At 37.8% G+C, this 15,027-nt stretch overlaps 1 protein-coding gene across 1 annotated transcript in view; it reads left to right on the forward strand.

The window, feature by feature from the left end:
- Positions 1-584: 584 nt before the first annotated feature.
- LOC126372433 (uncharacterized) overlaps positions 585-15,027 on the forward strand; it is a 199,549-nt gene continuing 185,106 nt past the window's right edge. Inside the window, exon 1 of the mRNA XM_050018182.1 lies at positions 585-909. The gene's annotated coding sequence lies outside the window, so the exon portion shown is untranslated. The remainder of the gene's footprint in view (positions 910-15,027) is intronic.

Genomic DNA, 15,027 nt, shown 5'->3' on the forward strand with positions numbered 1-15,027 from the left:
CGGTCCAAAGCTCTCGTTTCAAAATGGATGGCCAAATGTACACTATTAATGTATAAATAATAGGATATCTCTGACACCCTACGTAATTTATTCCTGATAAAATTCCCTATAACTAATAGCTTTACCCCGAACCGCTTTCAAATAGGTGATATCCATTACAGTTTTAATTACAATAACTGTATTGTTCCACCGAAGCCCTAACACTAAACCCTTCGTAGAATTCGGCAAACTCCAGCCACCAATAAATCCCGTGTATAATTAATTTAGGCACGCGGATCTTTCAAACAATTGCCTGCGTTTGATACTCGTTCTAATGTCCCAAAATACACCTTAGCAATTACAACGACAAGGTTCCAATACAGCATAGCCACAGAGTTAGTTCTAAACTCGTAGTTAACTTCTAGAACTCTGTCGCAATAGTATGATTGAACGGCTCGGCCACAAGTGCAATGAAATGCAATTCAGGATGGCATAAACAATTGTATATCTGTCTCTGTTTTTCGTTTGAAACGGTGATACGATAGAGCGGGCGCGAGATATCAGGTAGATGTAGAGTCACGCTAACCAGTCAGTGCAGTGTCGACAGCCAGAGGTGGCGCATGTGTTTCGGTTTTCGTTCAAAAATTACGTATTTATAAACTTTATCGTGCTTTGTTTTCGTTGTGACATCTTGATTAATTTCCTTTGGTGTTCGTTTAGGAGTTATCCCTACGGATTAAACTTTAATTGGAGTTTAATTACTGAACCATTGTTTTAATTATAGTGTTGGTTAGTGTAACCTTGTGTGTTGATTGACGTGAGTTTTCGACGGGTTATTTTGGCGCGTATGATGTAAGCCTGGAGGACCGGGGTTCGAGTCCCACTGTTGGGACTTGGGAACAGAGGAGCATGCATACTTCTATGATGATGGTGAGTGTTTGCTCATAACGAGACGCTGCATGAGTTCCGTGTTAGTAAACAAACAGTCTACTCTTACACACGTCGGCTCACTATTGTTTACGGCGAATAATTTGAATCACGAATCTACTTAGGTTCCGTCTTTATTAATAAACATCTGTGAATAGTTCTTATCATTCTTTTTGTTTTTATCGTGTGGGTTGTGGAGTGGAATATCAGCCTCTTCAACGTTAAGTAACGTCAGGGTTAGTTTTGAGCCGCCAAAAGCCCCTGACATGGCTCACGACTACTTAAATAGCAACCAGGACCAACGGCTTAACGTGCCTTCCGAAGCACGGATCATCTTACTTTCGGACAATCAGATGGTCAGCCTGTAATGTCCTAACCAAACTAGGGATCACAAAGTGATTTTTGTGATATGTCTCCACAAGGATTCGAACCCGCGGCCTCCGGATCGTGAGCAACGCTCAACCACTGGACCACGAAGGCCGTTCTTATCATTGTTTTATTATTATAGATTACGCATATATACCTATCTACTGTACAAACGCTATGTTTTACGTTAGGTAGATAAGTATCTGCCTTTTTCTTAAAAAAAAGGAGTAAAGAAAAAAAGTGAATAGAATGCGGTTAGTTATTTATCTTTTTCCCGGACTCCGGCGAAGCAAAAGGGTTATGCTGACTTGTGTTATAGTAAAAATTCCATCTAAATCCATCTAATGGTTTCTACGCGATGCAGAGATAAAGAAACGTACCTACATACACTCAGTCATAACATTGGATGTAAGTAGGTCAACTTCCTTACAACCTGACGAGTTTGTGTCTCGGTCAGTTTCTATTTTGACAGGTAGAACTCCTTTCCTGTGATTGGTTAAAACTAATAACTCCAGTCAATTTATTGAAATTGTACTCAATCACAGGATAGGATTTGGAGTTCGATCTGTCAAGATAGAAACTTAGTTATTGGTTACCTACCTTTAAAAAAGTTGTCTGCAAGATATAGGAGTGGGAATTGAACCTGGGCATCTGTGTAGTGATCCAGCCGATACATGGCAGAGGTCCTAAGTGGAGGTAAATAACCCTTTACAAGCAGTAATTTCGTGTTTCTAACCACATTATCGCTACTAACATGAAGTACCTACCTATGTATAATTTAACTAAACATGTACCTAGGTAATTTCCCTATCGTAATGTTATTTAGGTTAACTAGGTACTTAGCTAGGTAACGCTCTGTTGGGAGCTTAACTAGTAACTTAAAATCCTTTTATTCTTTTATGCACTTGCAGTTGAATTGCTTCTTCGTTATAGCTTGTTCTTCGTTATAGCGTCGTTATAGTGATTTATGATTTATATTACGACTAGCTTTTGCCCGCGACTTCGTCCGCGTGGCCATCTTGCGCGGTTTAGATTTTTTCATACAAATGTTTTTTCCCGCTAACTCCCGTTCCCGTGGGAATTTTGCAATATCCTGTTGTAACTAAACTTTAAGTTTACTTAGGCACCTGCATGCCAAATTTCAAGCGTCTAACTTAAGCGGTTTAGATTTTTCATACAAAAGGATTTTCCCGCTAATTCCCCTTCCCGTGGAAATTTCGGGAATTCCTTTCTTAGTGCACCTCTACTGTAACTAAGCTACGTCCCTTCCAAATTTCAAGTGCCTACCCGCCGCCGTGTTAGCCGTTTAGGCTGTACGTTGATATGTCAGTCAGTCAGTTTCTCCTTTTATTATTTAGATTATTTATTAGGTAGGCTTCTATGATATGCCCGGGATAGTGACGTGCCTTTCCCGGGAATGTTCCCAAAGTGGAAATGTTCTTGTTGTAAAAACTTTTTAAGGGTGTTGGAACCCTAGCTCGGCGACAATAGATGGCGTAGGTGTAGCCATGCCATTCAGTGATCGAAATTATTATTTTTGACATAGATAAACTAAGCTAAATGAACTCTACACCTTTTTGCCACTACTCGAAGGTCTAGAGAACTTACAAACAATAAAAAATATTATAAATCCTTTCCTATAAAGAAAATTCTTCAGATTTCCTCACGATGTTTTCCTTCACCGCTGAACACGATATAATCATTTATGTTCCAAATTTGAATTCAAAAACAAATTCGACAATAATTGGTTTAGGCCTGTGCTGGATTACGAAAAGTACCATGTCATATATGATCCTATAAATATGTATGTATTAAATATAAATTGGATTTAAATACATACAGACTGCCTACAGGCTATTGAAATGTCAGTGACACACCAAAATGTAGGTTATCAAATTTGCATAAACAAATTAAAGCATTGTGCATCGAACTCTGACGTAATTTAATTAGCACAACAATGATGATTGGGTAAATCGATGCCGGTAAACCATTAATGATAAATAACTATCTTTAACGGTCTCCGTGGTCTTGAGGTTGAGCGTTGGGCTCACGATCCGGAGGTCCCGGGTTCGAATCCCGGTGGGGACAAATCACAAAAATCACTTTGTGATCCCTGGCTTGGCTAGGACATTACAAGCTGATGACCCGTGCTTCGGAAGGTACATTAAGCCGTTGGTCCCGGTTACTACTTACTGATGTAAGTACGTAGTCGTTTCATTAGTGGGGGCTTATGGCGGCTCAATAATAACCATGACACCAGGGTTGATGGGGTTGGTAATCCACCTCACAACCCACAAGATAGAAGCCTATCTTTAACATAACATAAGCTCACGATTATATCCTAACTGGGGTAGTCAGAGGTACATCCATCGCAAGGTGAACAAAGTACCCACGCCTCACCGAGCTCTTTGTTAGACCAACGTGATAAGTGGTGAGTCGTATCGCCGTCTATAATGATCGAGCCAACTGTGTTAGTAAACTGAATAAATTATTAACTGATTGGTGCAAATCTGGTACCGGAGTTCGAACTGGCGCTCCCAGTTTGGGAAGCACTGCGTTACAGGACCACACTGACTATCATTAGTAGTCCTTGTTCTATCACAGAATTAAGTTTCATCGCACATACATTCAAGTAAGCCAGGAAGACGTTAGTTAAAAAAAACCCAGCGTAGGTACTTTTTATTGATGTTGTAGCGTTTGAGATGCGGTGTTGGCGAAGGATGGAGAGTATAAGCTGGACTGAAATGGTGTCAAATGAAAAAGTGCCGGAAAGAGTAGAAGAGAAAAGAACCATAATAAAGACTATAAAGAATCGCAGAGGAAATGTGATTGGCCACCTGATACGACACGATTCGTTTATAAAAAAAAACATCATAGAAGAAAAAATTGAAGGAAAAAGAGAAAGGGGTAGACATTTATGAAACAAATAAAAGAGAAGGTGCAGGTCGTGTCGTATCAGGAGGTGATGTATTTGGCAGGAAGAAGACAGGAATGGCGATTACTCTACCGACAAGAGCGCAGCTCTTAAATAAAGAGAGAGATTCAGAAAGCCAAAGGGGTTCCTTTAGCCAAAGCCAAAAGGGTGTCCTTTTATTGATAGGTACTTAAATTCGTATTAGAATCACATAATCTTTGACCGGATATTCGAGTTATAAAATTGTTCATAATTTATTACTGCCATTTCAGTGGTTAATGTGAAAACTTTGCAATCCTCATTCTATCGTGATCTACATCGGTTGTGTTTTCGACCAGTGTACATAATTACCAGGGCTTGAATACTGTTAAGGTATTGTTATACCTCGAAATGAGGTGGTATGAGGTTACGCTACAGGTATAAAATTACGGTACTGATTTCCTATTGGATAATTTTATTATCTTATTACTCATTACCGTAATTTCATACCGGTAGCATAACTTTATACCCTAACCGTGATAACTGTGATAAATTCAATGGTGAATGTCACTTAGTATCACTAACTACACTTATTATCACTTCGGTTTAGGCTTCGGCTTCAATTTTCTTTACTAAACTGATAATAAAGATAAAACTTAATGGAATGCATCCCCGACGATTGTGAGTGTTTGTGAAGTGAAAACAATATTGGATTATCATTGGCGAGACTGTAAGTTTTTCCTAATTTCTTCCACTGTTGCAACCACTCTCCATTAGGTTTTTTTTGTTGAGTAGTGTATTAATCACTCGCAATCGGTCGGCTTGTTCATCGCTGAAGTCGTAGAAGTAGTATTTTAGTACATATATATAGTGGCAGTTTAGCAACCAATCGCCTATAATAACTATATTATTGTACACATAACATAAGCTTATGTACGGCTCACTGCTGGGCGCAAGCCTTCCCTCAATCAACCGGAGGTAGTATGGTATAGGGCATACTAGACCATACTGCGGATTGGAGTTTGGAGGTCATTTTTTATACACGACACCTAAATCTTCTTGAACGATAATATCTGTTAATTAATACCATGTCTCTCTTCTTGCATGGGTTCTTTTCCAAGGAAGATCCTGTTCATAATAACACATATTCAATCCCGTTAACTCGTTAATGGGATCTACCATTAACCTGATGGTATATCAACTAGTTGGTAATTTCTGGTCACCATTCGCCTGACAACGTACACTTTATCACTCAACTTTAATCATTAATCAATAAAATAACGTTATAAAAAGCTTTAGGTAATGGCAGGTGATAGATTTTTTTTTTCTAGTTTAAAGGTTATTGACCAACGTAAACCGAACGTGACTTTAAACGCGTGTACGTTATTTGCCTTCTTTATCGGAATGGGTACAACGTGCCATAGTATATTTTAAGGACTAATAATATCTAGATCTAAACATTGGAAAATTATTTAAACATTTAATAGGAATGATCTAGAGTTTGCTTTCTACATAATGTATGTCTATGAGTACATGTATGTATTACATTTTAATGATCGAACATGCCTTAAGAATACAGGAATGGAGTAGCAATTAAATTAATATGTATGAGACGTGTAGTAGATATGGTAATGAAATCATATTAATTTGGATGAGGAAGTGACAAGGAACTCATCTTTAACTAAATAGAGTAGCGAATAATATTATTACTTATAATTACGTAGATTATATACTGCTATGTGGCGCGGTATATAAAGCGAAAGTTGATGGTAGGGCTGGCAGAGGAAGGCCGAGAATGACTTACATTGATCAAATTGGAGATGTCCTTAGAAAAGATTTAATACGATCTACTCTGAACCGGCGTGCGTGTATGAAGCGATTGATGAATGTGGAGGAAGCAAGAGAAGTGTGTCAGGATCGAAGCAAATGGAATTCTATAGTCTCTGCTTACCCCGGTGGGAAATAGGCGTGAGTTTATGTATGTATGTACGGCTATGTGGCAGAGTGAGCGATAGGTGAGTTGAGATGTGTGAGAAGTAGACGAGTGTCCGTGAGTAGTACAGAAGGTATAGAGTATAGAAGGGATGCATAGACAAAGGATAGATTGGAGAGTGAATGAATCAGAGAGCGATAGAAAGAGTGAGAAGTAAAGAGAGGGGATAGATACAAAATGGCGGATTTTTTAGAAGTTTGCGTTGTGAATTCCAACAAAAAACATTTAATGTAAGTACAAAAAATATGCAAGACTCGCAACGCAGTTCTTCCGCCATGAAAAGTTGTGAGATCTAATGAAAACCAAGGAGATTAATTTATTCAGTACTATCTATGGGAGCATCATCCAACAACTTTCATAAATTGACGTCTAGTTTGACTAACGACATCTCTTGGTGAGCGATATATTATAGTGATCGTGTCAAAATTAAATATCTTTATCTTATTAATAAATATTACTATTATATATTATCGCTTGACTGTGTGCCCCTGGATAAAAAACGTTAAAAAGTCATAGACTGTTAAATTGAGCAAACCCAATCGTACAGATATGCATAAAATGCAAACAAATTAGCAGAGCAAAACTACTTCAGTCACATTAAAATGATCAACTTTATTTCATCAAATCAAATCAAATATACTTTATTGCACAGAACTAAATTTCAACAAACAATAAAAAAAAAATCAAATTTCAAATTTCATTTTACAATTGTTTTAGAACTTTTATTAAATGACTAGTATTTTTAAAAAATCAGGAGGATACAGGTATTAAAAAGGCCACACTAAAAGAATTAGCTATAAACACAATATTTTACATTTGCGCGTACAAAAGAAAGTGCGCAATTCCAACAAAATAAATGTCAAAAAGCAATGTCGTCTTTTTAACTCCTTTTAGGCTCACTCATTCCACATACGGTCACGAGCATTAATATGTATACACTTTGGTACCATGCCACATTAACTTTTTTGACAAATTGAACTGTAAGTCTCACTAAATGTCAAATATGTTAGTGCGACAGAGTCCTAAAGTGGGTACATTATATTGCTCATGACTGTACATATAGACACCACGGAATTCCACTAACCACACACCATCTTCGCTTCTTCCACTCTCATCAGACTGCCTGAGCCATCCATGAGCATGGTCCCCCGGTCCGATACACACGCACACTATTAATAAGTACCTACATGTTTCTACAAGCCTATAATGTCTAGGAATCCTATTACAATTTTAAATCTAGGACAATCGACTCTTTGTATAAGCGAAACAATCAAAATTAGAATAGAATACGGTCACGCCTACATGTAAGATGTGTTTTGTATTATAAACAGGATTAGTCGATGTCTGTTGCCTGTTCAAAGCACATGTATGTAGACTCGTTCACGTGAAGTCTATCAAATTATAGAATACTATTGACGAGGATTTTTCAATGTCATTCGGTTGTGTTTTAAAATACGTCGTCGTTTGTCTTAAGGGCCAGAACTCACTAGGGCACTGTGGTGGCGGCACCAACAAAATGTATCTCACTCGGACATCGCATTAAAGTTAAATTCCCAGTGGTGTAAGCAGAGACAATGCAATTCTATTTGCTTCGATCCTGACTTTTCTTGCTTCCTCCACATTTATCAATTGTTTTAGACCCGCACGTCTGTTCACAACACTTAAAGGATACCCTTAAGAAAGGTTTAGAACAGTTTAGTTTATTATATTGGGATGCAGGCAATTTAGTTAATGTTCAGTAAAGTTCAATTTGGCTAGTAATACAATACGTACTAATAAGAGACTTACTAAATGCCCAAAACTAAATGGATAGAGGGCGTGCACGAGTTTATGTATGAATTACTTAAAAAGTTACACCGTTTTTCTTCCTGACGATGCAGAGTTAATAACCCGACAACAAAAAATGTACCTTAAAAACACACAGAGGAATCATACGAGTTTTCTTAACAAAAATCACATCAGAAAGTGTTTTTTTTAAAGACGCTTATAAGGTGACTTTATGGTTCTAAAACTCCTTTCCCTCGTGCGATCGCGTGTCAGACGCCACTTTGAGCATCATTGCCAGAGCTGATAATTGTTTCATTAGCATTTTATTGGCCGCAAGGTCATTCTATCATTCAGTCAGTCCAGGTGAGTTCAACCAGGTGTAGGTGAACTTTGACAATATGGGGGTGAAGCTGAAGAACTTCACCGATCCTGTTGTCCCAGGACAGATTTCCGATTACGCAGATGTTCTATGGGACAGTTGAACAAGTAGGCAGTATCTATTGTGTACAATTTTTAAACCATGTTTAATTTATTAGTACTCAATGTTGTAAAGTAATATTCATGACGATACATAAATCGAAAGAATTTCGCATGGACAGGAGGATATTGACAAGAGCCGTCCCGTCCGAGTCAATTTTTTTTTCGATTCTCTTTGTGAGTTTCCCTAAGTGCTATAAAAACAAAAACCATGTTTAGTTTTGTTTTTGAGATTTGCCTCGGATGGTATTAACTTTTTGTTCTTAATAATATGGAGCATTATATGGCACCCAGCGCTGGTTTTTGGCTACAACAGATATTATGCGGAATATAAGTACTTAATCGTATTATGTACGTATAGGCACTGCATTATGGTTTGGGCCCGACAAAAGTATCCTATGGATTAGAAAACATTTACGAATAAAACGTACAAAGCAAGTGACAATACTACATTTTTTTTTCTTTCTTTTTATCACGTCTGTGTCCCTAAAGGGATAGGCAGACGACTTAATTTCAAGTCTCTTTTTATATACCTATATATTTTTAGGGTGGTTTTAATAATCTAACCTCAGTCTCGAGACTGCCCTTAGATCATTTCAATATCACTTGCTTGCGCTCTGCGATGCGTAGCCGAGACACGAACTGCACAAAATGTTTGTTTACCTTTTGCTTACCCACAAGTTTTTGTTACCTACTTATCTATGTATAATGTAAGACGGACATCGTAGATACCTAGCATCGACACAAACCATGGTTTAACGATGCTAGTTAGTTTAATCACTGTTTGTACTTAATTTTTGAAATAAATAAAAAAAAAAAAAAAAGAAAAATGTGGCAGTTCTTATATAAAAACAGGGACTTGAGTATGATCTTGAGGGCTGTCTCAGTTGAGATTAGTGTATTAATACCACTCTTAGTTTTATCATCATCATCACTAATTTAAGAGCCACGCTCTTGTCGGTGTAGCGTTCTCCATGCTACTTTTTAGGGAAAAGTAGGGCAGTGGTTTCCCGCTTGCCTTCTGCCCCTTAGTTTTATATCTAAACTTAATGTTAAGAATAGTATTCGTGCGTACGATAATTTTCCACATTTTTTCTCTTCCGTGGCCTCCATGGCCCAGTGGTTGAGCGTTAGGCTCACGATTCGGAGGTCCCGGGTTCGAATCCCGGCAGGGACATAACACAAAACATACTTTGTGATCTCTAGTTTGGTTAGGACAAATTACAGACTGATCACCTGATTGTCCGAAAGTAAGACGATCCGTGCTTCGGAGGGCAATATTAACCCTGACACCAGGGTTGATGAGGTTGGTAATCCACCTCACAACCCACACGAGAGAAGAAGACAGTTTTTCTGCACTTTAGACACAAAAGTAGCGGCTCAATTGTTTTAATAGCACTTTATGAGCTCACAAGGTTGGTCCCAGGCTATTTGTTAGCTCAGGTACATACTCCATACTTCCGCAACGAGATAGGACACGCACTACACTATTATACAGCATGTTAGTGATAAAGTAATGAAAACTTTAAAGGATGATTCAGACTATGATTCTGAGTTGATATTAAGTAGAATTTTCCGACGCGAAAGTGTGAACCTGAAAACAAATAAAAAACTAAAATTTTCATGAATTTTCCGAAAGAAAATTCTACATATTATCAGTAATCGTTGTGTATCAGTATTCGTTATGATGTCATTTAAAAACCCTGTACAAATTCGTACGTAATTCGTACGGATACGAACGGGTGTATATGACACCGTAACGAAAACTTTGGAAGATGATTCTGATCCTGAGTTAATATCAAGTGGAATTTTTCACGGTGCCTACCGTATCATGAACATCATGTATAGCTGTTATAAGTATATATATTTACACGCATGGGTTGTTGTTACATCGCTCTTCTACAGTATGTTTTAGCCGTAGTAATTTATATCGATGTCCTGTGAAGAGTTTAGTGCCGGTTTGAATGTTGAAGTCGGAATGTCTATTTTCACCCGACTGCGGTGAAGCGAAAACGAGTGTGATTTTCCTTTAAGTGCATATAAAAATAATAAGTACCTACTGTAATGTATCTGTGGTTTGTGTGATGGGTAAGACAATCAATTTCAACCGGATATAATATTAGAGTTATATTCATGATATATTATGAAGGGTTAGCCAAGTTAAAAACTAAATGTATGGGATTAATAATCACCTTGTGCTAATCTAATATTCTATAATTCTCACTGTCACTTTTCGACATCGTTTGGAACTTGGCTAAGGCCCCTGATGCTCTGGGCACCCCAATAAAGATACAAGTGTCACTTCAAGCAATATACACTTCAAGCGATAGACTGGTATTCGATAGTAATTATTGTAATTATGTTTAGACTTTCCTAATTGATTTTGAGAAACTTATACGTAGAAAATTATTGATTGCAGGATACGCAGCGTTTGGAAAGTGTACTTAATTTAGTTCAATATACGATTCATTTTTGAATCGCCGGAGTATATGCGCTATCATTAAAAACGTAACAAATGTTTTGCCAAAAACCTCAACAGACTTTTTTTCTTATTTCAAGTTTTATATAAGTTAAGCTTATCGCGGGAAAATCGTAAGACATTGTTTGAAGTTTACGCGGTTATTATCGCAATTAAAACACATATAAAGTAATACCGGGTTCTGATCGCGTTAAAACCAGGGATATGAGACTCCCGATATTTTAATTTGCAAGTGCCTTGATCACGGGATGACTGACGAAATTGGAGTGGAGAGGATCATGGCACTTGCAACAGTGTTGAAATACCGGGAGTTTCGGGAGTCTCATATCCCTGATTTTAACGCGGTAAGAACCCGGTATTATGTGTTTTAGTAATCATAAGACAACCAACTCCCTGTTACGTATTGTTTAGTGATGTTCCGAATATCCGTATCCGTATCCGCGGATATCCGAGATAAAAGAAAAATCCGTATCCGTTACTTTTCACGCGGATCTTTTACGGATCTTTTTCAGGTGATTAAGTACAATTATTAAATAAAAAACTATAAAATTCCACTCAGATTGTTTTTATTTCTTAAAATCAAATATTTGGCACCTTTATATTGCAAAAATTTAGATAGATAGATCTTTATAATGAAAGCAAGATAAAATATAACTTTTATAACAATGAAATAACTAAAACTTTAATCTTTTTTTTTTTAAGAAAATAAAGATCCGTATCCGTGCCGTATCCGCGGATCTTTACACTAAATATCCGTATTCAGATCCGTATCCGCGGATATACATTTTTAACGATCCGGCACATCACTAGTATTGTTATTCACAGTGATAAATAGTCATACACTTATTGTTCGGAAGGTCTATCCAACTGTCAGCGATAGGCGTTTTGAAGGCTCGATAAGCACCCCAACAACAACGCAACAAACACCCACAAACAACACCCATATCAAACTGAGACGTTATATTCGTCGATCATACAAACATTTTAAAATACAAATCGCTATATTCCTACCTTACATAAGTAAGGTATGAACCCGTGGCAGCCCAGTTGGTAGAACGCTTGCCTCTCACTTTGAGTTCGCAGGTTTGAATCTAGCGCAGGAATAAACCAATGATTGTCGAATTTGTTTTCGAAGTCATGTTTGGATCATAAATGATCACGTGCTCAGCGGTGAAGGAAAACATCGTGAGGAAACCCCCATTCCCGAGAAATGCATTTTCGGAGGTATGTGACCTAACCTGTATTGGACTGGTTTTCTCTTTGCGGGTTGGAATGTTAGACAGGCAGTCGCTTATGTAAAAAAACAGGACCTATCAAATCTTCAGGTTAGGTAAGCGGACCCTGTGTAAAACGGGATAATGCTAGGGAGATTATGAGTTATGTACGGTATCTAAGCCTTTATTTAAAAGCTTTGTTTGAATTATATGAAATGATATTCTACTTCTCTAATCGCTTTCCGCCAGCAGTGTAGCCCGCCAAACAACAGAATCCGTGACGTAATATTAGTAAGACCAACCGCCCAGTGACTATCAGATTTCTTACATTCGTAACGAGAGAACTTGTTATGAGCTGCAGAGCTGGTTGCAATGTTTTTAAAACAGTCTTGCAGTTGTAGTTGAACTTTGAACAAGCGACTGAAATCGCTACAGCTGTTAAGAAAATCCGGAATATCCCTTTTTGTTTGTACACACGCTTTCAGTAGACGATAACGAAATAAGTTTTCTTTAATAAAAACTTTGTTTAACCCTTTCACGGGCAGAGACCATGGGTCATTGATAGTTCATAATAGATAGTATGATACCTTGGAATCGGAACGTCTTTAGACGTTCTGTCCTTGAAAGTGTTAAACAAAATGTTGGATTATGAGTTGAGGGACCACCTTAAACTGACTCTTATTATATGAGTCACTACTTTTACAGGATGGATTTAATATTACAAGCTCCTGATTCACTCAGGACTTGAATGTTCTGTTATAGTCCTTCAACACTGAGCACGCACATAGTTAATAAGTTTAGTAATTATATCTAATCCGACCATACTTCACTGTACGGCCATTAAAATAAGATCTCTCTCGTCTAGTGTCAACATTTAAATACTGTTGACAATTGCAACTTAAAAATACCTTTAAAAAAGAAGGTTATAAAAAATATTAATTCTTTACTTTTTAATTAATTTTATATTCATCGATCTATCTCTTATCGTCGGACGTGTTTGTAACCTTTGTAATTACGAAGGTAATACCTATTACTGAGTTATATGCGAAGTGGCATAATCAATCCACACACATTTAAACAAATACTTCTACGTTCTCAACGGGTTCAACGATTGGCATAATAAGGGACTGTCCAGGCTACGTTTCTCAAAAACAATATAGATGGCGCTGTACAGGTCTCCCTTCGTTTTACCTTCTAATTTAATGGTTATATGCATCTTTTATCTTTGTTTCTGGGTATAAATTATGACGTTTGTTACACCCAGGCACAATTACATCTTCTACATATTATTATTCTGATAAAAATAAAGAGAAACAATAGATAGCATCATTATTCTATACATAATGTGATCCAAATATCAAGCAATAATAAAGTTTTGGTTTTCAATTTAGTTATTACCCACATCTGAAACCTTTTATTTTCTGATTCCCTGATTGACACCTGTTGTGTGCACCTTTTAAATAAATAAAAAAATATTTGTAAAATCCGTTCAGTTCTCATCGTAATTTAACTACTTATTATAATATTCCTTATCCTGTGGTATTGTACTCTTTAATGTTAGTACAGCGTCACACACCTGACCACTTACTACCTACTAGTCGTGAGTTGTGCCTTCGTGTTCGGGCTTGCGTTGCGTGGGCGTCACATTTTTTGTGCCGGAATGTCCAAGGTTGACTATGAAGACTCAGTTTTACGAGTAGTAAAAATGTAGTCAAGGTGTCTAGTGCGGTCACCTTCGATACTAAACGTTTAAAAAGAGCGAATGTTATTTTTTTATTCGAGCTTACTATATTGAAATCTGTAAGTGTAGTTGAATTTCAAAGTACCTAGCACAGATTAGGTAATAGTTATTAGTACCACACCCCGGACACTTCATAGAAACAACCTATTCTACACATTGACTTTATCGTACACGCGCATCTGTGTGTGTGACGTCTGACGCCATACGATTCAAGTCTAAACTGTATGTTCGAGGGGGGGGGGGGGTGAGGTAAACCTTACACAGACGCAGGTGGGGAGCGGAGAGTTGCCGATCTATACGTAGTAATATTCCTTATCCTATGTTAGAACGTAATGTTAATGAAATGGACGGAAGGGGCAAATCACAGGGACTGTAACCTGGAACCTGACAGAGGGCACGTAACTGTCAGTACAATTCAGTGGCAGAAGACAGGAGTCCTAGTACGGCTTTGAAATAGACTACTCTGGGCGCCAACCCCCGCACATCAGACAGAGTACTGCGGGACGGAAGGCAAGAGGGAAACTACTGTTCTATTTATCCCCAAAAAAGAAGCATGGAGAATACTACACCGACTAGAACGTGACTCTTAAATTAGTGATGACGCAGTGTTAATTGTTTGTATTTATTTACAGTTAGTGGTGGATTTAGTTTATGTTTAGTTGTTTTATGCTTTTTTAGTATTTTTAGGTTATCTTTTAGTAATAAATACAATTACTTAGGAGGGAGGGAGGAGCTCGGTGGCGCAGCGGTAAACGCGCTCGGTCTGCGGTTGTTGAAGTTAAGCAACTTTCGCAAAGGCCGGTCATAGGATGGGTGACCATTAAAAATAGTTTTCACCTCAAACTCCTCCGTGCTTCGGAAGGCACGTTAAGTCGTTGGTCCCGGCTGCGTTAGTAGTCGTTAATAACCGTCAATCCGCACTGGGCCCGCGTGATGGTTTAAGGCCCGATCTCCCTATCCATCCATAGGGAAGGTCCGTGCCCCAGCAGTGGGGACTTTAATGGGCTGGTGATGATGATGATGACAATTACTTATAAGTTAACAATATACTTGCCATTGTCTCTGCAGGACTACAAAACCTAACAAAGGAAAATTATTAGGATCACACATGATTTCAGACTCGGGTATTACAGAAGCTAATTACAAAGATGGCTGTAATGGTAATTAACAACATAACATAGCATCACACCT

The sequence above is a fragment of the Pectinophora gossypiella genome, chromosome 14 (assembly GCF_024362695.1).
Source record: "Pectinophora gossypiella chromosome 14, ilPecGoss1.1, whole genome shotgun sequence".
In the NCBI taxonomy this organism is placed as follows: Eukaryota; Metazoa; Arthropoda; class Insecta; order Lepidoptera; family Gelechiidae; genus Pectinophora; species Pectinophora gossypiella.